This window comes from Melospiza melodia, chromosome 24 (assembly GCF_035770615.1).
Source record: "Melospiza melodia melodia isolate bMelMel2 chromosome 24, bMelMel2.pri, whole genome shotgun sequence".
NCBI classification, from domain to species: Eukaryota; Metazoa; Chordata; class Aves; order Passeriformes; family Passerellidae; genus Melospiza; species Melospiza melodia.
The window spans coordinates 12,916,891-12,941,405 of record NC_086217.1 but is presented as its reverse complement, the minus strand read 5'-3'; the positions used below and the strand labels follow the sequence as shown (position 1 = coordinate 12,941,405).

Sequence of the window (24,515 nt, the reverse complement as noted above, 5' to 3'; positions counted from 1 at the left end):
TTTGATCATCACAGGCTCAATTTTATTGATCAGTACGGCAAGTTAAATACAGTTAATAATGAGCTTCATACATATTGCAAAAGTTGAGCTCAGGATTGGTCAGTTATATATCAGCATCTACGCCTACTTCTACATTCCTATGGTTCTACTTTTGATACTTTCTACATATTCTTAAGATATATTCAGGACTAATCTCTACTCCTTATCCTCATGTTGCAGCAAGGTCACTGCTGACTTTTCCTTTCAGCTTGCTGACTGCTGACTTTTCTCCTTCAGCTTAACCAGCGGCATTATGTCAGTATGGCCTTTCTCAGCTAACCAATTATTAATAATACTCTCCACATAAAACCCACGAAAATAAAAAACCTAAACCATTAAAATACTAAAAAATATCACTACCCAAATTAAAAAACGTATTGCCTACAAAAACCCACCATATAAATGCCCCTGTCCCAAAAAATAAAAATTAAAAAAACTATCGAACCAGAAAGAAATCAGAACTTAGGAACACCAAAACCATAGCGTTCAAGAAGTCACACCACATCCCTTATCATACACCAGCTACACACAACAGAAAACAATACAAGGAATTCTTAAAAACCACCTTAAGACCACTACATTGAAAAACATTTCAAAAATTAAAAACTGCATTTAACAAAAGCCATCTAATAAATTCACACCCAAAACTCCAGCAGCCCAGCTGGCCCTACCAAAGCTCTATGTTTATACATACAGTAGACAAAACCAAAATCCCAGTAATACCCATCAGAAATCTATGAAAGAACCCTATTGAAATTAATCCTGCCTCAAATACAAACCAACCCATCCAGAAAGTCAGCTTCACTCAAAAAACAATTTACACCGAGTTAATAATACCATGAAATAAAACAACACACCACATACCACCAATGAATATAATAGTGAAGTAAAAAAAAAACACTACATTTTTTCCTTTTTGTTTTTTAAACTAACTTCTTTTATTAGCTAGAACAAAAGATTTTGCCAGGACTGTAACAACAACAACAACAACTTCTTTTTCTTCTTCTCCTTCTAAAATGTCCCTTCTCACTCCCAAATTCCTCTCAACTCCTGAGTTTACATCCAAGCAAAAAGCAAAATTCGTGCACTCGTGCGTTCGCTGCTCCTGTCAGATTCTCTGTTTCCCTCCACATCTTCTTACACTTTCAGTCCTCACGCTGTCCCGCCGTGATGAGTCTGACAGAAGAATTGGCACATGTTAACAGAGCATTTCCCTCCCTCCCTCCCTCCCTCTGCTTTCCTCAGCGCATTTCAATCCATCCCAGGCCTGCAGTGATGCACGCTCACCCCAAAGCTCACAGCAAGCATGCAGCAGCTCAGGCTCACTCGGCTCCAGGGCCCAGAGCCTGCAGGCCCTGCAGCTGCCACACGGATGGACCTGGTTCCCTCCCCGGGTGCCCAGACGGAAACCTGAGGGCAGGCGTCCACCCCGAGGGTGCACCCGCAGCCCCGGGCAGGCATGGAGTCGCCGGCTGCTCTCTGGGGACGACACCCTCCCTGCAGGCCACACTGCCTCGGCCTCTCCCTCCCTGGGGGACAGGCACCTCCAGGGTCTGTGACCAGCCCCCTTCCGTCAGCATCCAGGGGCTCTGTCAGAGCCAGAGGGCTCAATTCGTGGTGAATACCAATGGCACACAAATGGCAGCCCGAGGAAATTGTGTTCTGGGCTCTAAGTGGTCGGGACAGGGTCTGATTTTTTGTTTTGTATCTGTATGATGATTAGTACAACAGGGCTCTGATGGATGACATGGCAACACAGAATTAAAAACTCCTCGACAGGATTACATCGACTTCTAGGAAAAGACAAAAGCTTAGGACCCTTCTGAAATCTACTTTTAATCCAAAGCACGGGGATTGTCAGCATGCTGCACCTTCCAGCTTTTCAAAGCAGCTTACCTATGAAGACCACGAAACATTGATTTCTACAGAAACAATGGGCAACCCCCAGGCTAATCTCAGCACTACTGTTTAATAGGGGACCTGCCAGCGTGCCAGTCCAGCTTCAAGTGTGCTTTACTTCAGTCTAACATCCCCACAAAATTCTTTTCACATCTTCCAACCCTGAAATCTTATTTTCCCCTAAAGCTTCTCTTCATTAGCAATTTCCAAGTAACACGGTATTTTTACAACATTCAAAAATGTCATGCTGGACTGCGCTAGAGAGTAATCTGCAAATATAAGCTGAGCAAAGTTTGAATTGACTTGTCCAGAGAAAAAAACTACAAGTGAACACCTACACCTGCCTACAAAGTGCTAACAAGCCCCTGGCAGCTGCCAGCATCAAAGCACAGCGGATGTTTCTAATACAGGGTAAGGATAACAACATCACCTTCTGTTCTCTCCAGCTTCTTTTCCCTGCAGTCATATTTTGCTTCTTATGATTTTTTTAGTCTCTGTATCTTCTTGGACAGCACCGAGCCCGACGACAAGGATACGAGAGTCTTTCCCTGTCGGACGGAGAGAACCAGGAAAACAGTTAAAATAAGAACAGGGCAGTTTGAAATTCATACTTGCAACGAGAAGCAGCGCCTAACCAACAGAACAAAAAGTAAACAAAGCATGGTACCTCCCTGGGGACAGAAGACTTATAAACTCTCCAGGATTTACAATTCTAGCGATCAACCCCTTCAGGACAGCAGCCAAGTGTCCCATGGGGTGGTGCTGCACCAAAGAACCATCTGAGAGGTTCCAAAGAGTGAAATGCACAATATTTTGCAAAGACAAAAAATCTTGAAAATAACAAAAATACAATAGATGTAAACTACAGGGCAAGAGTACAAGTGCTCACTTTAAGGGCTGGAACCATCCAGGTGAGCACCTGATAACTGGATCCTCACCAGAGTTTGAACCCTTCAGGACACAGAAGGGTTTTCCCCAGAAATTTCACAGACTGAGTTTTGATAGAAGCACGCTCGCCGGATCCTCAGAAATGTCGCCCATTCTCCAGGTGTCTGGAGAGAACTGCAAATGGCTCTGACGTAGTTGGAGCTGGTTCTGTAAGGTCTCAGGGTGAATTTCACCATATGCAACCAAATTGGGCAACTCCCAGTGGGACAGAAGGAACCCAAAGCTTGGGTAAGCAGAGCTGCAGCAAATACTGAGGAAACAAACGTAACAGCATAAAAAATAATAAACCATCCTTTTTTTTCTCTTGCTTTTGTTTTTTTTCTTATTCAGATCAGCATAGCAATTAAAGAGAAGGTGAAAAACTCACCATTCCTGAACATTTCATCATCTGTAAGCTGAGCATCCTTAGCATAGAGGACTCCAAAGTTAAAATTCACCGATCCCTGGGAAATAAAGCCAAATATCGTATGGTAAACAATCAAACAGCAGACATAAAAATTTGTTTCCTCTAAGGACTTTCAGTTATGGATGCATCTTTTCATTACACATGAGAACATACACTTTATACCATCACCTAATACATAATAATTTACCTTTAAATTTTGATAGTATAGCATGAATTTTTAACTTAAATTGGTGATCTATTATTATTCAGTTGGTGCCTAAAGTTATTTCTGCTGTCACGTTCAAAAAAACATGAATATTTTTTACTGGAATGAGCAATTGATTTCAAAGTCATCACAAGCCCACCAAAACACAAAGCTGGGTTCACTGGACGGGTCTGTGAGCTAGAAATAGTTGGGCTTCTACTTCCCTCTTGTTCTTCCAGAACCAATAAATCCTGTCAACAAAACCAGGATCTTTAGCCCACTGCTGTGAAAGATTCTACAAGGATGATGGTTTGATTTGTGTTTAGAAGTTTTGATTTGAAATGGCCAGTCCAATGGATAAAGACAGTTTAAGTAGTATTACATTACCATTATTATTATTATTTCTATTTTTATTTTTACTATTACTACTACTATTATTATCACCTGCTACTGGAAGAAACAAACCAGTAGTACCTATACTTAATTACTTTTATTTCCAGAAAATAATAAAGGAAAAGAACCAAACCAACAAAAGTCACTTCCTACCTTTTATATCAAGGGATGAAAAATTTCTCTTGGGCTCTTCTCCCATTTATCAAGACTCATAGCACTGAAAGGCAAACAAAACAGTGCTTTATAGAAGGGCAAGTGCACGTTTCAAGGCTGAACCGCCAACTGATTGCAGTGACAGCACTTACAACATGAATCGTTCCCAGAGCCTCTGTGAAATGGAATGTTCTGTGGAACTGCCGTTTCTTTCCCAAAATACTAATTTCCAACACTTCCTAAACGTATTTTGTATTTTAAAACCACAGAAGTTAGTGAGATTCTATGTGGAGGTCACGTTTAAATTTATTTCCTTCTAAAGCACAGAGCCCTGTTCCATCACCCTTCCCTTCGGCTCTACACTGGATCATGGTGAGCATTTGAGGAGTGCTCAATAATCAATTCTATTTCTCTCTTTTTCTAGTTCTCTCTATTCTTAAATAATGCAAGACAAGTCAAATGAAAAATGACAAGTTCAGCATCAAAGTCACACTTTTTCCCTTTGTCTGGTCAAGAACAGGCTCTAAATCCACTTATTGCTGCCTTCAACGATTCAGACTTGCAAAACCATTTTTACATGTTTTACAGGTTTATCATAAAACCCACAGAACGCAAGCTCTGAATTACAGGAAAAGGTAATTCACAGGCAAATATCTAAAGGGATCACTTACTTGTAAATACGTACCTTGATAGAGATCGCACTGAGAACGTTCCTGTGGGACTCTAAGGGAGACAGATTTTGCGAGTACCCTGTAAACAAGAAAAGCTAGAATATATATTACAGGACATCCCCACTTTTCCCACATATTCAAATAGGATTTTTAATAAAAACAATTTAGTTTAAAAAGAAGGAAGAAAACCAAGGTAATTTTACTCAGCTATATTTACTCCCGATTTAGAGAAAAAAAAGAGTCCCGGGTGCTACAAAGAAAAAAAAAGTGAACCATAAACGCCTACGGTAGAATTTTAAAACAAGTGCTCGGATAAAAGAATCTTATGGAACGTGAAGTAGAAAAAAAGTGAAACCACTCTCAGACCTGCCTATTTTCTCACCATTGTACAAGAAAATCCTAAAAGCAGTATAAAGTCACTGCCTAAAACCGGTCATGGGATGTAACCAAGAATAATTTAGGCATTTGCTAATCTAGACAGAAACCTTTTCTGGATGCAAGTGTCAAATCACAAGTTTTGTCTTTCAGAAGCTCGACAATGCTGGAAAGCATTTTCCCTGGGGCTCGGGAGGGCAGGGGCGGAAGGGGGGGGTGACTTTGCAGCTCGCACCTGCGCCATCCAAAGCATACAGCCCGCCTGCTCCCTGCGCTGGGCATTCTCCCGGCCATCTCTGGCTTTACCGCTCAGTAAACCCTCCGCTTTCATGGCACAAAGAGCCACGAGCACTAACGCAGGCAGCAGCCCCGTCATTCCGGCGATACCGCAGCGCTCCCTGCTCGCAGCGCCCAACACGCGGCGGAGCCGCCTCCGCCCGCAGCACCGGCAGCAGCCCGAGGGAGACGGCTGCAGCTCGGGGGCTCCTCCGGCGCCTCCGCCAGCCTGAGGGCAGCCGCCCCACCGGGACCGCGGGAGCGCCCGGCGCCGCTTGCCCGGGGCGGCTCCTGCAGCTCCCGGCCCGCGGCAGCAAAGCACCGCCTCGCCCCCCGCCCCCGGCACCGCTGAGGGAGGCCGAGGAACCGGGCGGACGCTCATTCCGCGCTGCTCAGCTCCGTGCGGGCGGCCAGACGGAGGCTGCGCCCCTCCAGCGTCGCCGTCCCGCGCGGGAGAGGCGCCGGCAGCTGCCCGCGCACAGCTCCGCGCGACCGCCTGGCACGCCAGCCACTCAAGTGCCGCGTCGGCCGTTGCGTCACACGCCGCGCCAGCAGCAGGGCCTGCCGGGAGTTGTAGTCTCGGGCTGACAGCCACGGCTCCGTCCCCCGCCACCGGCAGCTGCAGTCCCTCCCGGGCATCAAACGGGTCCTTCGCCCCAGGGCGGAGAAGGATCTGAGGCAGCACCGCTCCTCCCGAATGCCCTCTCTTTTTCCCTCCAACTCTTTTTACTTTTTTCACTCTGTTTTTCACCACTTCCTTTCCTTTCCTTTCCTTTCCTTTCCTTTCCTTTCCTTTCCTTTCCTTTCCTTTCCTTTCCTTTCCTTTCCTTTCCTTTCCCTTTCCCTTTCCCTTTCCCTTTCCCTTTCCCTTTCCCTTTCCCTTTCCCTTTCCCTTTCCCTTTCCCTTTCCCTTTCCCTTTCCCTTTCCCTTTCCTTCCCCTTTCCTTTCCTTCCCCTTTCTTTTATTTCTGATCTTGGTTTTCCTTTCTAGCTTTAGAATAAAAAAGCAGCAGTAGAAACTTTCAGGCTACCCGGGAGTAAAAAAAAAAAAAATCCAAAACGAAAATGATTTAAAGAAAACTATTTATTCCCTGGGAGCCTGAAATTTTCTACTGCTGCACGTGACACAGAGCTTTTATTCCTTCTTATAGATAGTTGATATTTTATCTATATTTATTTATATTTATAGTTTATATTGATGCATTATATTAATAACTATATATAATATGCACCTTATTCAAAAAATATACGGGAATTATTTTTTAAATTATTTACCATATCTACTGCTACAACTTATTTTTCCTTATATTTCTAATTTTTATATAAATCTTTAATGTGTTTATGATATATTTCTATACTTATATTTCTACCTTTATATTATTTGTATTTGTAATTTTTACACGAAAACCCCTGCTTTGGCAAAGAAAAAACAAAACCATCCATTATTTTAAACTAACTAAATTTTTTTTATATTTATATTTATCATAATATACAACAAATGATAGATATATATAGATAGATATATCACATCCATATTTATACCTATTTTATATCCATTTCCTATATTATTTTTTAAAAAATATACACAGTATTACTTGTACTATATATTGTATCAATTTATGTTATTTTACATTTACAATTTATTATTAATTTTTTATATAGCTGCATATAGTTGCAATACACTTATATAGTTGTATTTTTGTTTGGGTTGTATTTACATTTATATTCTCTATTCATATATCTATAAACATACACAATACTCTATTAAAATTAGAATAATTTATTGTAACATATAATGACTTATGTTACATGTTAAATTTTAAAAATTGACCAAATATATAAAAATAGAATTAGCTCATTCCTATTGCTACACATCTATTTCTTTTGTTTCAATATAGTTAGAGTCATAATTGCATATTTAAAATCCAATTCCTAATAGAAATGATAAAACAAACAGCATCAAATTCCCACCAATATCTTCCAAAAACATCAAGATACCTCCAACAGCCAAACAAGTGTCAGCAAAAAAACAAAGAACACTCTTTTCAATAACAATTCTCATCACGACAGAAAAATGGAACCAAAATAAAAAAAATCCTATAGAAACACACACAGCAAATTACAAAAAGTACTAAAAAAAAGTCAAACCAATCTACTCAACTCAAGACAGTGCCACTCACCCTGAACGACGTTACTAAAAAAAAATAAAAAATAACAAAATTCTACCTCTACACTAACTCAAAGAATAAACAATCCTCTGTAAAAATAACTTTATAACCGGAACTAATTAACAAAATGGAAAAACATCTCAACCACTAAAAACTAAGAAATTAACTACCCAAATAAATAAATACTTTAAAAACCCACCATATAAATACCCATGATCCCAAAATAAACCCTGATAAACAATACTCAAATACATTAAAAGACAACAACAACAACAACAAAAAAAGGAAAATAAACCAACAACAAGAATAATACCAAAAAACAGATAAACTTAAATCTGCAACAAAAAAATTATTCCCAACTGAATAAACCCATAGTGCCTCAAGCTATCAAAATAAAAATACCACCTAGAAACAAACACAAAGACTAAAGACAAACGTAGCCATAAACAATGTCTCCCAAATTACCGGTAACCATAAAACATACACAACAATCAAACAAACCAAAGAAATAAAAGCCCTGGAAGACGATAAACACACATGCAATTATAAAGATTAAAAACCCGCTGCTATGAACGACACGACCCTACCTCAAGCCCCCCAAAACAAACACTACACACTCACGCTAATAAAAGCCACCGCAACAGAATTAAAATGCGAACCGCTGCTTCGCGCTACGACCCGTAAAAACCGTTGCGCGCCATTCTAAACATAATACCCCGGAAAAAAAACATATATCCGACTACAAAACCCAATCCGAAACGAACCTTTATCATCCCTACCGGCACCGAGAACCGTGCCGCTCAGGAAGAACACCGTATCCCTTAGCGTACACCCGCTGCAAACCGAACCCAGCGATGCCATCAACGCCTCCAAAGCGCCTCCGAGCCACGGCACCGCCAAACTTTGAGCGGCTGAACCCCGCGCTCGCTGCCGGCCCCGGACGGAGCGCGGCTCCCGGCAGGAAAGCGGCTCCTGCGGCGGCTGCTCCGGCACGCGGGGCCGGCGCCGCCCCGGGGAGCCCCGCCCGCTGCCCCTGCCCGGCGGGGCCGGCACCGGGCCCGGGGCTACCGGCGGCGCCCGAGCCCCGCGCCCGGAGCGGACGGAGCGGCCGGCACCGCCAGGGCCGGCGCAGCAGCGCCCGCGCCACCTCTGCCGCATTTGGCCGGCCCAGCCCGGCTCCGCTTGGCTCGCACCGGCGCGGCTCCGCCACTGCTGCCCTTGGCCGGCCCAGCCGTGCCAAATCCCCCGTGTGCCCCGGCAGCTGTCTGGGCCGTGCCAGCAGCGCTCCCGAGCGGGAACGTTCGGGGCCGGGAACGTTCCGGGCCGGGCCGCGGGCACGAGAAGCGCCCTCCAATGCAGCGGCACAGCCCCATTGCAGCCCTGCAAACGCTGCCGGAGCTGCGGCTTCCCGCAACCCAACCCCGAAACTGACGCCGCAGGCGGCGCTCACCTCACTTCAACAAGGGCAAAGAAATGTGTTCTCTCATCCAATTTCACCCCCTAGGAGAGCAGAAAAGAAGGGGCGCTCCCCTAATGAAAGCCTTCGACAGATGGGAAAGGGCGATTTCGACCTCCATTCAAACCCTTGAAAAGGAGGAACACCAGGGATGCCCCCTCCATTTAAACCCTAGGGTGATGAAAATGGGGTGGCTGCCTTCAAATCAAACCCATAATACCACAAGAATACTTTTCCCATTCCCCTTAGAATAGAACGCAGGGATTCCCTGTCACCCCCGGGATACCCCTAACAGCCTGGAAAAGGCAGCTTTTCCTGCAATCAACACCCTTAAAACCACAAGTGAAGAGGGATCCCCTCAGTTCAAACGCAGACAATAAAAGAAGAGGAGCTGCTTCCTTCTCCTTAATCCCTTTTGTCCTCACAAGCTCCATTTTTGTTCCTGGGGAACCGGGGAGGGACTGGCAAGATGAAATTGCAAAGGGGAAGGACAAAAGTCCCCGCTCCAAACCCACACGGGCTCACCTGTTCGGCTGCTGCTCCCCGGCACAAAGATTCGTCCCTCGGCGCCTCCTTTAAGCGATGCTCCACGTACCCAAGTGCGGATCCAGGTGTCCCCCCGACCCTGTGAGAAGCTCTCGCAGTCCGTCCATGAGACAGCGCCGGGAGCGGCCCATAAACCCCTCCACTCAGCAGCTCCATGCAAAAGGGAGGTGAGGCAAAGCCTCCCCCTAAAACAGCCTCGCCCCGGCAGGAGCCGGCCCCTCATCATCCTCACACTCACACCTGGGCTGCTCCGAGCCCCCATCATCCTCACACTCACACCTGGGCTGCTCTGAGCCCCCACCATCCTAACAGCTCACACCTGGGCTGCTCCGAGCCCCCATCATATATTTTTCATATTTATATTCGCATTTATATTTAGAATTTATATTACTGTATAATAAAAATTATATTATATATTGCATCTCTTCATGTTACTTACATAGATTTCTATTTCTATTCATAGTTTGGTATTATATCTTTATATCTCTATATGTTTATTATATATTTCTGTATGTCAATTTACATTTCTATAGTACTTATATTATTTAAAATAAAACCCCTGCCTCTAACGAAATAAAAAGCAAAGACACCCCTTTATTTAAAACACATTTAAAATTTTAAAAATAATTTTGATTGTCATAATTCTATTCACATCTATATTTGTAATTTTCATTTGTTATATTTATAGATGTTATATATATTGGAGAGTATACCTTTTTATATAATAATAGATATATTCTTTTGACACAATAGGTTTCTTTTACTGATATTTATATGTATTAAATATTTATTGATATCGACACATATATGGTATATTTGGATTTCTAGTTTTATATTTTTTATGAAATTTTCAGCCTATACCCCAATAAAAGCCAAACAATCCCCAATTTATTTAAACTATATTTAAACATAAATCCTGTCACGGCTGCATTGCACAGCAGTGCCCCAAGTTAATCTGACACTTGTTCATCTCCTGGACCTGAATCTGAACCCGCTCACCTTGATCGCACCTGGCAGAACCATTTTCGTACCTTTTGCAGGCATGTCTTGGTTTTGGTTTTTTTCTTGTCTTGAGTTTTTGTGGCCTTTATTGCCTCTCTTTCTTGCCTTGTTTCTTGGGGCTTTTACTCCCTTTTTCCTTGACTTTTTTCTGGCACTTCTTGGGGTTTTTTCTTCGTTTCTTCTTGCCCATTTTGGTGTTTTTTTGTGTTTTTCCTCGCCCCCTTGGGGTTTTTTTTCTGGTTTTTTTTTTTTTTTTCTGGGTTTTTCTTTGCCTTTTTTTTTTTTTCCCCTGGATTTTTCTTCCCCATCTTGGTTTTTTGTTGCAATTTTATTTCTTGCCCATCTTGGGGTTTTTCCCTGGTCTGTTTTCAGGGATTTTTCTTGCCCATCTTGGGTTCTTTTCTGGATTTTTTTTTTCTGGGTTTTTCTTAGGGGTTTTTTCCATTTTTTTTTTTTTCTGGGCTTTTTCCTACCCATCCTGGGATTTTCTTCTGCGTTTTTTTCTTGCCCATCTTGTTGTCGTTGTTTGGGTTTTTTTGTTTCTTTGGTTTTGGTTTTGGTTTTTTTTTCCTTGGGTTTTTTTTTTTTTTCCTGTGGTATTTCTGGGATTTTTCTTGCCCATCTTGGAGATTTTTTTTGGGGGGGGGGCGGTTTTCTCGCCCATCTCGAGGTTTTTTTCTGTGGGTTTGTTTTTTGTTGGTTTTTTTTTTCTTTTCTTTTTCTTTTTTTTTCCCCTAGGTTACTCCTTGCCCTCCTGGTTTTTGGGTTTTTTTGTCTGTCTTCCTTCCTTCCTTCCTGTCCTTCCTTCTTTCTTCCTTTCATTTCCTTTCCTTATTTTCTTTTTTTCTTCCTTTCTTTCTTTCTTTCCCTGTATTTCTGATCTTGGTTTTCCTTTCTAGCTTTAGAATAAAAAAGCAGCAGTAGTAACTTTCAGGCTACCTGGGATTAAAAAAAAATCCAAAACGAAAATGATTTAAAGAAAACTATTTATTCCCTGGAAGCCTGAAATTTTCTACTGATGCACGTGACATAGAGTTTTTATTCCTTCTTATAGATAGTTGATATTCTATACTTACTTTATACAGCGCTCCCTGCCGTCTGCACCAGCGCACTGCAGGCACAGCGCCCCCTGCCGTCTGCACAGGCGCACTGCAGGCACAGGGCTGTGGCATCGTTCGGTTCTGTTTAATGAAACTCGGCTTGGTTCGGGTCTTGCTCTAAACTTGGCACGGTTGGGCTAAACTCGGTCATATTTGGCACATTGTCTAAATGCGGCTCAAGTAGGCTACACTCGGCTATCGGTTCCAGTCGGCTATCATCGGCTCTTGGTGTAAACTCGGCTGTTTTCGGCCACACTCAGCTCTTCGGTGTAACTCGGCTGTTTTCGGCCACACTCGGCTCTTCGGAACAATTCGGACAGTCGCGCTTCACGGCACCTTTTACAACAGTCGCGCTTGACGGCAGTCTTTACGACAGTCGCGCTTTACCGCACCTTTAACGACAGTCGCGCTTTACGGCACCTTTTACGACAGTCGCGCTTTACGGCACCTTTTACGACAGTCGCGCTTTAACGACAGTCGCGCTTTACGGCACCTTTTACGACAGTCGTGCTTTACGGCAGTCTTTACGACAGTCGCGCTTTACGGCACCTTTTACGACAGCCGCGTTTTACGGCACCTTTTACGACAGCCGCGCTTTACGGCAGTCTTTACGACAGTCGCGCTTTACGGCAGTCTTTACGACAGCCGCGCTTTACGGCACCTTTTACGACAGTCGCGCTTTACGGCAGTCTTTACGACAGTCGCGCTTTACGGCACCTTTTACGACAGTCGCGTTTTACGGCACCTTTTACGACAGTCGCGCTTTACGGCAGACTTTACGACAGTCGCGCTTTACGGTAGTCTTTACGACAGTCGCGCTTTACGGCACCTTTTATGACAGTCGCGATTTACGGCAGTCTTTACGACAGTCGCGCTTTACGGCAGTATTTACGACAGTCGTGCTTTACGGCACCTTTTACGACAGTCGCGCTTTACGGCACTTTTTACGACAGTCGCGCTTTACGGCAGTCTTTGCGACAGTCGCGCTTAACGGCACCTTTTACGACAGTCGCGCTTTTTTACGGTAGTCTTTGCGACAGTCGCGCTTTACGGCACCTTTTACGACAGTCGCGCTTTACGGCAGTATTTACGATAGCAACCAATCAGCACCCACTCAGCACCATCTCAGCACCATCTGAGCAACCAATCAGAACCCGCTCAGCACAATCTCAGCAACCATCACAGCAACCATTCAGTAGCATCTCAGCAGCATCTCAGCAACCATCTCAGCAACGAATCAGCACCCCCTGAGAAACATATCGGCACCATCTCAGCAACCAATCAGCACCCACTAAGCACCATCTCAGCAACCATTCAGCACCATCTCAGCACCATCTCAGGATCATCTCAGACACCAATCAGGACCCACTCATAACAATCTCAGCAAGCAATCAGGACCCACTCATAACAATATCAGCAACCAATCAGCACCCCCTCAGGACCATCGCAGCATCTACTCAGCACCATCTCAGCAACCAATCAGCACCCACCCAGGACCATCGCAGCAACCAATCAGTACCCATTCAGCACCATCTCAGCACCCACTCAGGGCCATCTTAGCAACCAATCAGCACCATCTCAGGACCTTCGCACCACCCACTAAGGACCATCTCAGCAACCAATCAGCACAATCTCAACACCCATTCAGCACCATCTCAGAACCAATTCAGCACCCATTCATCACCGTCTCAGCACCAATCCGCACCATCTCAGCAACCAATCAGCACCCACTCAGGACCATCGCAGCAACTAATCAGCACCCATCTCAGCACCCATTCAGCTCCATCTCAGCAACCAATCAGAACCATCTCAGCAACCAATCAGCACCCACTCATAACAATATCAGCAACCAATCACGACCCCCTCATAACAATCTCAGTAACACATCAGCACCCCCTCAGGACCATCGCAGCATCCACTCAGCACCATCTCAGCAACGACTCAGCACCCACTCATAACAATCTCAGCAACCGATCAGCACCCACCCAGGACCATCGCAGCAACCAATCAGCACCCATCTCAGCACCATCTAAGGACCATGTCAAAAACCAATCAGGACCCACTCATACCAATCTCAGCAACCAATCAGGACCCACTCATACCAATATCAGCAACCAATCAGAACCCCCTCAGGACCATCGCAGCATCTACTCAGCACCATCTCAGCAACCAATCAGCACCCACCCAGGACCATCGCAGCAACCAATCAGTACCCATTCAGCACCATCTCAGCACCCACTCAGGGCCATCTTAGCAACCAATCAGCACCATCTCAGGACCTTCGCACCACCCACTAAGGACCATCTCAGCAACCAATCAGCACAATCTCAACACCCATTCAGCACCATCTCAGCACCAATCCGCACCATCTCAGCAACCAATCAGCACCCACTCAGGACCATCGCAGCAACCAATCAGCACCCATCTCAGCACCCATTCAGCTCCATCTCAGCAACCAATCAGCACCATCTCAGCAACCAATCAGCACCCACTCATAACAATATCAGCAACCAATCACGACCCCCTCATAACAATCTCAGTAACACATCAGCACCCCCTCAGGACCATCGCAGCATCCACTCAGCACCATCTCAGCAACGACTCAGCACCCACTCATAACAATCGCAGCAACCAATCAGCACCCACCCAGGACCATCGCAGCAACCAATCAGCACCCATCTCAGCACCATCTAAGGACCATGTCAAAAACCAATCAGGACCCACTCATACCAATCTCAGCAACCAATCAGGACCTACTCATAGCAATCTCAGCAACCAATCAGCACCCCCTCAGGACCATCGCAGCATCCACTCAGCACCATCTCAGCAACCAATCAGCACCCACTCAGGGCCATCGCAGCAACCAATCAGCACCCATTCAGCACCATCTCAGCACCCACTCAGGGCCATCTTAGCAACCAATCAGCACCATCTCAGGACCTTCGCACCACCCACTCAGCACCATCTCAGCACCCAATCAGCACCATCTCACCACCAATCAGTACCATCTCAGCACCATCTCATCAACCAAGCAGCACCCTCTCAGCACCATCTCAGCACCATCTGAGCAACCAATCAGAACCCGCTCAGCACCATCTCACCACCAATCAGTACCATCTCAGCAGCATCTCAGCAACCAATCAGCACCCACTCAGCACAATCTCAGCAACCATCACAGCAACCATTCAGCAGCATCTCAGCAGCATCTCAGCAACCAATCAGAACCCAATCAGGACCATCTCAGCAACCAATCAGCACCCGCTCAGCACCATATCAGCACCAATCCGCACCATCTCAGCACCCACTCAGCACCATCTCAGCAACCATCTCAGCAACCAATCAGCACCTGCTCAGGAACATCGCAGCATCCACTCAGCACCATCTCAGCAACGAATCAGCACCCCCTCAGAAATATATCAGCACCATCTCAGCAACCAATCAGCACCCACTAAGCACAATCTCAGCAACCATTCAGCACCATCTCAGGATCATCTCAGACACCAATCAGGACCCACTCATACCAATCTCAGCAACCAATCAGGACCCCCTCATAACAATATCAGCAACCAATCAGCACCCCCTCAGGACCATCGCAGCATCTACTCAGCACCATCTCAGCAACCAATCAGCACCCACCCAGGACCATCGCAGCAACCAATCAGTACCCATTCAGCACCATCTCAGCACCCACTCAGGGCCATCTTAGCAACCAATCAGCACCATCTCAGGACCTTCGCACCACCCACTAAGGACCATCTCAGCAACCAATCAGCACAATCTCAACACCCATTCAGCACCATCTCAGAACCAATTCAGCACCCATTCATCACCGTCTCAGCACCAATCCGCACCATCTCAGCAACCAATCAGCACCCACTCAGGACCATCGCAGCAACCAATCAGCACCCATCTCAGCACCCATTCAGCTCCATCTCAGCAACCAATCAGCACCATATCAGCAACCAATCATCACCCACTCATAACAATATCAGCAACCAATCACGACCCCCTCATAAAAATCTCAGTAACACATCAGCACCCCCTCAGGACCATCGCAGCATCCACTCAGCACCATCTCAGCAACGAATCAGCACCCACTCGTAACAATCTCAGCAACCAATCAGCACCCACCCAGGACCATCGCAGCAACCAATCAGCACCCATCTCAGCACCATCTAAGGACCATGTCAAAAACCAATCAGGACCCACTCATACCAATCTCAGCAACCAATCAGGACCTACTCATAGCAATCTCAGCAACCAATCAGCACCCCCTCAGGACCATCGCAGCATCCACTCAGCACCATCTCAGCAACCAATCAGCACCTACCCAGGACCATCGCAGCAACCAATCAGCACCCATTCAGCACCATCTCAGCACCCACTCAGGGCCATCTTAGCAACCAATCAGCACCATCTCAGCACCATCTCAGCACCATCTGAGCAACCAATCAGAACCCGCTCAGCACCATCTCACCACCAATCAGTACCATCTCAGCAGCATCTCAGCAACCAAGCAGCACCCACTCAGCACAATCTCAGCAACCATCACAGCAACCATTCAGCAGCATCTCAGCAACCAATCAGAACCCAATCAGGACCATCTCAGCAACCATCTCAGCACCATCTCAGCAACCATCTCAGCAACCAATCAGCACCTGCTCAGGAACATCGCAGCATCCACTCAGCACCATCTCAGCAATGAATCAGCACCCCCTCAGAAACATATCAGCACCATCTCAGCAACCAATCAGCACCCACTAAGCACAATCTCAGCAACCATTCAGCACCATCTCAGCACCATCTCAGGATCATCTCAGACACCAATCAGGACCCACTCATACCAATCTCAGCAACCAATCAGGACCCACTCATACCAATATCAGCAACCAATCAGCACCCCCTCAGGACCATCGCAGCATCCACTCAGCACCATCTCAGCAACCAATCAGCACCCCCTCAGGACCATCGCAGCATCTACTCAGCACCATCTCAGCAACCAATCAGCACCCACCCAGGACCATCGCAGCAACCAATCAGTACCCATTCAGCACCATCTCAGCACCCACTCAGGGCCATCTTAGCAACCAATCAGCACCATCTCAGGACCTTCGCACCACCCACTAAGGACCATCTCAGCAACCAATCAGCACAATCTCAACACCCATTCAGCACCATCTCAGCACCAATCCGCACCATCTCAGCAACCAATCAGCACCCACCCAGGACCATCGAGCAACCAATCAGCACCCATCTCAGCACCATCTAAGGACCATGTCAAAAACCAATCAGGACCCACTCCAACCAATCTCAGCAACCAATCAGGACCTACTCATAGCAATCTCAGCAACCAATCAGCACCCCCTCAGGACCATCGCAGCATCCACTCAGCACCATCTCAGCAACCAATCAGCACCTACCCAGGACCATCGCAGCAACCAATCAGCACCCATTCAGCACCATCTCAGCACCCACTGAGCACCATCTCAGCACCCAATCAGCACCATCTCACCACCAATCAGTACCATCTCAGCACCATCTCAGCAACCAAGCAGCACCCTCTCAGCACCATCTCAGCACCATCTGAGCAACCAATCAGAACCCGCTCAGCACCATCTCACCACCAATCAGTACCATCTCAGCAGCATCTCAGCAACCAATCAGCACCCACTCAGCACAATCTCAGCAACCATCACAGCAACCATTCAGCAGCATCTCAGCAGCATCTCAGCAACCAATCAGAACCCAATCAGGACCATCTCAGCAACCAATCAGCACCCGCTCAGCACCATATCAGCACCAATCCGCACCATCTCAGCACCCACTCAGCACCATCTCAGCAACCATCTCAGCAACCAATCAGCACCTGCTCAGGAACATCGCAGCATCCACTCAGCACCATCTCAGCAATGAATCAGCACCCCCTCAGAAACATATCAGCACCATCTCAGCAACCAATCAGCACCCACTAAGCACCATCTCAGCAACCATTCAGCACCATCTCAGCACCATCTCAGCACCATCTCAGACACCAATCAGGACCCACTCATACCAATCTCAGCAACCAATCAGGACCCACTCATAACAATCTCAGCAACCAATCAGCACCCCCTCAGGACCATCGCAGCATCCACTCAGCACCATCTCAGCAACCGATCAGCACCCCCTCAGGACCATCGCAGCATCTACTCAGCACCATCTCAGCAACCAATCAGCACCCACCCAGGACCATCGCAGAACCAATCAGTACCCATTCAGCACCATCACAGCACCCACTCAGGGCCATCTTAGCAACCAATCAGCACCATCTCAGGACCTTCGCACCACCCACTAGGGACCATCTCAGCAACCATTCAGCACAATCTCAACACCCATTCAGCACCATCTCAGAACCAATTCAGCACCCATTCATCACCGTCTCAGCACCAATCCGCACCATCTCAGCAACCAATCAGCAGCTAATCAGGACCATCACAGCAACCAACCAACACCCATTCAGCACCATCTCAGCACCCACTCAGGGCCATCCTTGCAACCAATCAGCACCATCTCAGGACCTTCTCAACATCCACTCAGCACCATATCACCACCAATCAGCACCATGTCAGCAACCAATCATCACCCACTCATAACAATGTCAGCAACCAATCAGGACCCACTCATACAATCTCAGCAACCAATCAGCACCCCCTCAGGACCATCGCAGCATCCACTCAGCACCAATTCAGCACCATCTCAGCACCGACTGAGGACCATCTCAACAACCAATCAGCACCCACTCAGAATCATCCCAGCAACCAATCCGCACCAATTCTGCACCATCTCAGCATCGACTGAGGACCATCTCAGCAACCAATCAGCACCCACTCAGAATCATCCCAGCAACCAATCCGCACCAACTCAGGACCATCTCAGCACCCTCTCAGCACCATCTCAGCACCGACTCAGGACCATCTCAGAAACCTAGAACTGTACCTAGACCGTACCTGGAACGTACTGGAACTACAATGCGCCCCAAGAGGTGCCATCACAGGTGCAGGCAATATTCTGCCATCGACGGGGTTTTCAGGCGCAAGCTTCACCCTTTCGCCACCCCGCACATCCTGTTCTACTATTAGTGGCAATACCCAGCCCCTGCATCCGTGTCACAGGCCTACAGTGATCTCGGCGCAGGAACACTACAGTCTCAGGTACCAGCCCTAAGGTTAATGTGATGTGTTAAGCCGCAATTCCAGCCGCACAATGACAAGACCAGGCCCAGTGATCCCAGCTCTTTTAGCTCTTTTCCCACAAGCTTTATTTTACTGCCAGCTCTCTTCTTCCAGCTCCAGCTCTCTGTTTCTCCAGCTTCAAATGCCAGCATCTGGCTCTTGGCTCCAGCTTGGAAACAATTCATCTCCCGCACGAGCCTCCGAAAGCCCACCCCACCATCCATATGCTAGCCCTGCAGTGATTTTAGCCCCCACCGAGCAGTCCCCAGTCACTTTGCCACCCCCTGCGTAAGTTCTCCTGGATGCCCACAGCCCCGTTCACAGGTCTAGTGCCTTTGCCATTTTCATTCACGTTGCCAGCCCCGCAGTCCACTTCCCAGCCCCACAGTGCGCCCCAAGAGCTGCCATCACAGGTGCAGGCAATATTCTGCCATCGACGGGGTTTTCAGGCGCAAGCTTCACCCTTTCGCCACCCCGCACATCCTGTTCTACTATTAGTGGCAATACCCAGCCCCTGCATCCGTGTCACAGGCCTACAGTGATCTCGGCGCAAGAACAATACACTGCCTTTACCAGCCCTAAGGTTGCTGTCATGTGTTAAGCTGCAATCCCAGTCCCACAGTGATTAAGACCAGGCCCAGTGATTTCAGCTCTTGACCCACAAGCTTTATTTTACTGCCAGCTCTCTTCTTCCAGCTCCAGCTCTCTGTTTCTCCAGCTTCAAATGCCAGCATCTGGCTCTTGGCTCCAGCTGGGCAACAATTCAGCTCTGGCACGAGCCTCCAAAAGCCCACCCCACCATCCATATGCTAGCCCTGCAGTGATTTTAGCCCCCACCGAGCAGTCCCCAGTCACTTTGCACACCCCTGCGTAAGTTGTCCTGGATGCCCACGGCCCCGTTCACAGGTCTAGTGCCTTTGCCATTTTCATTCAAATTGCCAGCCCCGCAGTGCACTTCCCAGCCCCACAGAGATTTCAGCCGCACCCCAAGAGGTGCCATCACAGGCGCAGGCCATATTCTAGCATCGACGGGGTTTTCAGGCGCGAGCTTGCCGCCCCCTTTCCCCACTCCACACATCCTGTTCTACTATTAGCGGCAATACCCAGCCCCTGCATCCATGTCACAGGCCTACAGTGATCTCGGCGCAAGAACAATACACTGCCTTTACCAGCCCTAAGGTTGCTGTCATGTGTTAAGCTGCAATCCCAGTCCCACAGTGATTAAGACCAGGCCCAGTGATTTCAGCTCTTGACCCACAAGCTTTATTTTACTGCCAGCTCTCTTCTTCCAGCTCCAGCTCTCTGTTTCTCCAGCTTCAAATGCCAGCATCTGGCTCCAGCTGGGCAACAATTCAGCTCTGGCACGAGCCTCCGAAAGCCCACCCCACCATCCATATGCTAGCCCTGCAGTGATTTTAGCCCCCACCGAGCAGTCCCCAGTCACTTTGCACACCCCTGCGTAAGTTGTCCTGGATGCCCACGGCCCCGTTCACAGGTCTAGTGCCTTTGCCATTTTCATTCAAATTGCCAGCCCCGCAGTGCACTTCCCAGCCCCACAGAGATTTCAGCCGCACCCCAAGAGGTGCCATCACAGGCGCAGGCCATATTCTAGCATCGACGGGGTTTTCAGGCGCGAGCTTGCCGCCCCCTTTCCCCACTCCACACATCCTGTTCTACTATTAGCGGCAATACCCAGCCCCTGCATCCATGTCACAGGCCTACAGTGATCTCGGCGCAAGAACAATACACTGCCTTTACCAGCCCTAAGGTTGCTGTCATGTGTTAAGCTGCAATCCCAGTCCCACAGTGATTAAGACCAGGCCCAGTGATTTCAGCTCTTGACCCACAAGCTTTATTTTACTGCCAGCTCTCTTCTTCCAGCTCCAGCTCTCTGTTTCTCCAGCTTCAAATGCCAGCATCTGGCTCCAGCTGGGCAACAATTCAGCTCTGGCACGAGCCTCCGAAAGCCCACCCCACCATCCATATGCTAGCCCTGCAGTGATTTTAGCCCCCACCGAGCAGTCCCCAGTCACTTTGCACACCCCTGCGTAAGTTGTCCTGGATGCCCACGGCCCCGTTCACAGGTCTAGTGCCTTTGCCATTTTCATTCAAATTGCCAGCCCCGCAGTGCACTTCCCAGCCCCACAGAGATTTCAGCCGCACCCCAAGAGGTGCCATCACAGGCGCAGGCCATATTCTAGCATCGACGGGGTTTTCAGGCGCGAGCTTGCCGCCCCCTTTCCCCACTCCACACATCCTGTTCTACTATTAGCGGCAATACCCAGCCCCTGCATCCATGTCACAGGCCTACAGTGATCTCGGCGCAAGAACAATACACTGCCTTTACCAGCCCTAAGGTTGCTGTCATGTGTTAAGCTGCAATCCCAGTCCCACAGTGATTAAGACCAGGCCCAGTGATTTCAGCTCTTGACCCACAAGCTTTATTTTACTGCCAGCTCTCTTCTTCCAGCTCCAGCTCTCTGTTTCTCCAGCTTCAAATGCCAGCATCTGGCTCCAGCTGGGCAACAATTCAGCTCTGGCACGAGCCTCCGAAAGCCCACCCCACCATCCATATGCTAGCCCTGCAGTGATTTTAGCCCCCACCGAGCAGTCCCCAGTCACTTTGCACACCCCTGCGTAAGTTGTCCTGGATGCCCACAGCCCCGTTCACAGGTCTAGTGCCTTTGCCATTTTCATTCAAATTGCCAGCCCCGCAGTGCACTTCCCAGCCCCACAGAGATTTCAGCCGCACCCCAAGAGGTGCCATCACAGGCGCAGGCCATATTCTAGCATCGACGGGGTTTTCAGGCGCGAGCTTGCCGCCCCCTTTCCCCACTCCACACATCCTGTTCTACTATTAGCGGCAATACCCAGCCCCTGCATCCATGTCACAGGCCTACAGTGATCTCGGCGCCAGAACAATACACTGCCTTTACCAGCCCTAAGGTTGCTGTCATGTGTTAAGCTGCAATCCCAGTCCCACAGTGATTAAGACCAGGCCCAGTGATTTCAGCTCTTGACCCACAAGCTTTATTTTACTGCCAGCTCTCTTCTTCCAGCTCCAGCTCTCTGTTTCTCCAGCTTCAAATGCCAGCATCTGGCTCCAGCTGGGCAACAATTCAGCTCTGGCACGAGCCTCCGAAAGCCCACCCCACCATCCATATGCTAGCCCTGCAGTGATTTTAGCCCCCACCGAGCAGTCCCCAGTCACTTTGCACACCCCTGCGTAAGTTGTCCTGGATGCCCACGGCCCCGTTCACAGGTCTAGTGCCTTTGCCATTTTCATTCAAATTGCCAGCCCCGCAGTGCACTTCCCAGCCCCACAGAGATTTCAGCCGCACCCCAAGAGGTGCCATCACAGGCGCAGGCAATATTCTAGCATCGACGGGGTTTTCAGGCGCGAGCTTGCCGCCCCCTTTCCCCACTCCACACATCCTGTTCTACTATTAGTGGCAATACCCAGCCCCTGCATCCGTGTCACAGGCCTACAGTGATCTCGGCGCAGGAACACTACAGTCTCAGGTACCAGCCCTAAGGTTAATGTGATGTGTTAAGCTGCAATTCCAGCCGCACAATGACAAGACCAGGCCCAGTGATCCCAGCTCTTTTAGCCCTTTTCCCACAAGCTTTATTTTACTGCCAGCTCTCTTCTTCCAGCTCTGTGTCCCATTCTGCGATTAGTGCTCAGATCCACAGTGAGTATCCCTTGTAGCAGTGACTCTCTGCAGCACTGCCGTCCCCACCCCGGCCCCAGTGATTTCAGCTCCAGTCCCACAAGCTTTATTTAACTGCCAGCTCTTCTTTTGCACTTTCTGCTTAAAATCTTCACAGTAGTGCCACACAATACTACTTGTGCTTCTCAGGACAGGATCTTTGTTTTAGCTCTAGTTCTTGAGCTCTGATCACAGCCCTTACAGCAATTTCAATTCCAACCATGCAGTTCACCTCCCCGCTCCACAATCCCTATCCCAGCCCCACGGGGGTTTTACACCAAACCCTACCATATTTCTGTCTCCTCCAGGTCTGCTGCCTCAGCTCCAGCTCCTCAGCTTCCTACTGGCTGCAGCTAAAAGCTGCTCATGCTTCTCACTGCACCTTGGGGCTGTTGATAAGGCCACAAATCAGTTACTGCCATCATTACAATTTCAGTATCTCTAGAAGCTGTCCCATCCACCCACCCAGCCCTAAGTGGCAACCTTAAGTGGCATCCCAACTCTGGGGACACTGGAGGCCTGAAGCTCAACATCCACCCTCCCCCTCCCCCTGGCTCTCAGCCCAGCACCTGCACAAAGGCCCCCTCACCTCCCCTCAGGCAGCTCCAGGGGCTGGGAATAGCCACTGGACTCCTGCCCCCCCATCCCAAAAGGCACTCTTGGGCTGGTTCTTGGGCCCTAGAACCCTCTGAGCCCCCACACCCTCAGCCCCTCGTTGGTACCACAGGGCAGGGGCTGGGAACCCCCAGGCATAACCTGCAGGCCCTGTGCTGCAGCTCCATGCCTTCCTCCCATGGCATTTATCTAGCCTCAGCATTTCCACCACTCCACATTGTTTTGGGCCTGACTCATGCCAAAATCATTATTCCACACCCTGGGGTTTTATGTCCCCACTGCTCTCACAACTGGTGTTTCAGCCCCAGTCCCACAACCCTTACCAAATTAACATGAGATATCTAGTAAAGAAAACAAATCAAACCAAAAAGATGTATTAAAACAGGCAATAATAAAATAACACAATTAAGAAAAAAAAACATTACAAGTAAAAACAAAATAAAGTAATAAAAATACAAAAAGCAAGCTTTATTCCTTGTATTCTGAACATTTCTTTACATCCAGAAACCACAAAACGGCTACTTCCCAGCCCCCAGTGACAGCAGACGGTGCCCCCCCCCCCACCGCGCCACTCCAGGCCCCACACCAGCCGCCGGCTACCCGAGCCACGCAGGGCGCGGCAGAAAGAACTGGACACGGCCGGCCCCAGATATGGCCGCAGGCATCGCGTCCGTGCTCACCAGCGCTCCCCGGATCAGCTGCCGCGGGGGTCCCGTCCTGCCGCAGCGCCGCTCCTCGGACCGCGCATCCGCAGCTCCCGTCGCTCCCAGCTTCACCGCCGAACTGACGCCGCTGCCTCTCCAACGCCCGCTATTTATGCCCCACGGGCGGACAGCCAGCCAATCACAACCCGAAGCAGCGCCTGCCGGCTCCACCAATCCCAGCCCGCCAATTCCCGCCGCGCTCGGATCCGCGACTCCCCGCGGTCCCCTCAAGCGCTGCTCCCGCCGCCGCCATTGCTGTGGCCGCGTCCGCCCGCTCCCCGCCGCCTGCCCGCTTCCCTGGACCAGAACCTGATCCCGACCAGGACCTGAACTGGAAGCTCCCGGCCGCCCTTCCCGTCCGCAACAGCGCCTGCCGAGGCAGCGGCAGCGGGGACGCTGCTCCGCCGGCTCCCAAAGCGGCGGTGGCGGGAGCGGCGCCTCAGACGTACGGGCGAGCGGGGCCAGTCTGAGGCGGCGAGCCGCGACTGAGCGGGCTGAGATTGGCGGGACCGCTTCCGGTTTGAAAGGGCGGCTGTGATTGGACAGGGCGGACGGAGAAAGGCGGGCCGTGATTGGCAGGCTTAGGAGCCGTCAGGCTGAGGCCCGTGGGAGCGTGGGGCGGAGCTCGGGCTGCCCGAAGGGCTCGCAGCCGGCGG

General features: G+C 48.8%; 1 long non-coding RNA gene across 3 annotated transcripts; it reads right to left on the bottom strand.

Moving 5' to 3' along the window:
* LOC134428908 (uncharacterized) lies at window positions 1–24,506 on the bottom strand. 3 transcript variants are annotated; one of them, XR_010030503.1, is made up of 7 exons: window positions 23,836–24,506; window positions 22,829–22,929; window positions 4,708–4,772; window positions 4,023–4,086; window positions 3,254–3,329; window positions 2,369–3,136; window positions 1–1,215 (listed from the first exon to the last, which is right to left on the bottom strand). It is a non-coding gene; the product is annotated as an uncharacterized LOC134428908 (long non-coding RNA). The 3 variants fall into 3 exon arrangements; XR_010030502.1 differs by lacking the exon at window positions 23,836–24,506 and having other exon boundaries at window positions 22,829–23,044; XR_010030501.1 differs by lacking the exons at window positions 22,829–22,929; window positions 23,836–24,506 and adding an exon at window positions 5,304–5,585.
* Between the last annotated feature and the right edge of the window lie 9 nt (window positions 24,507–24,515).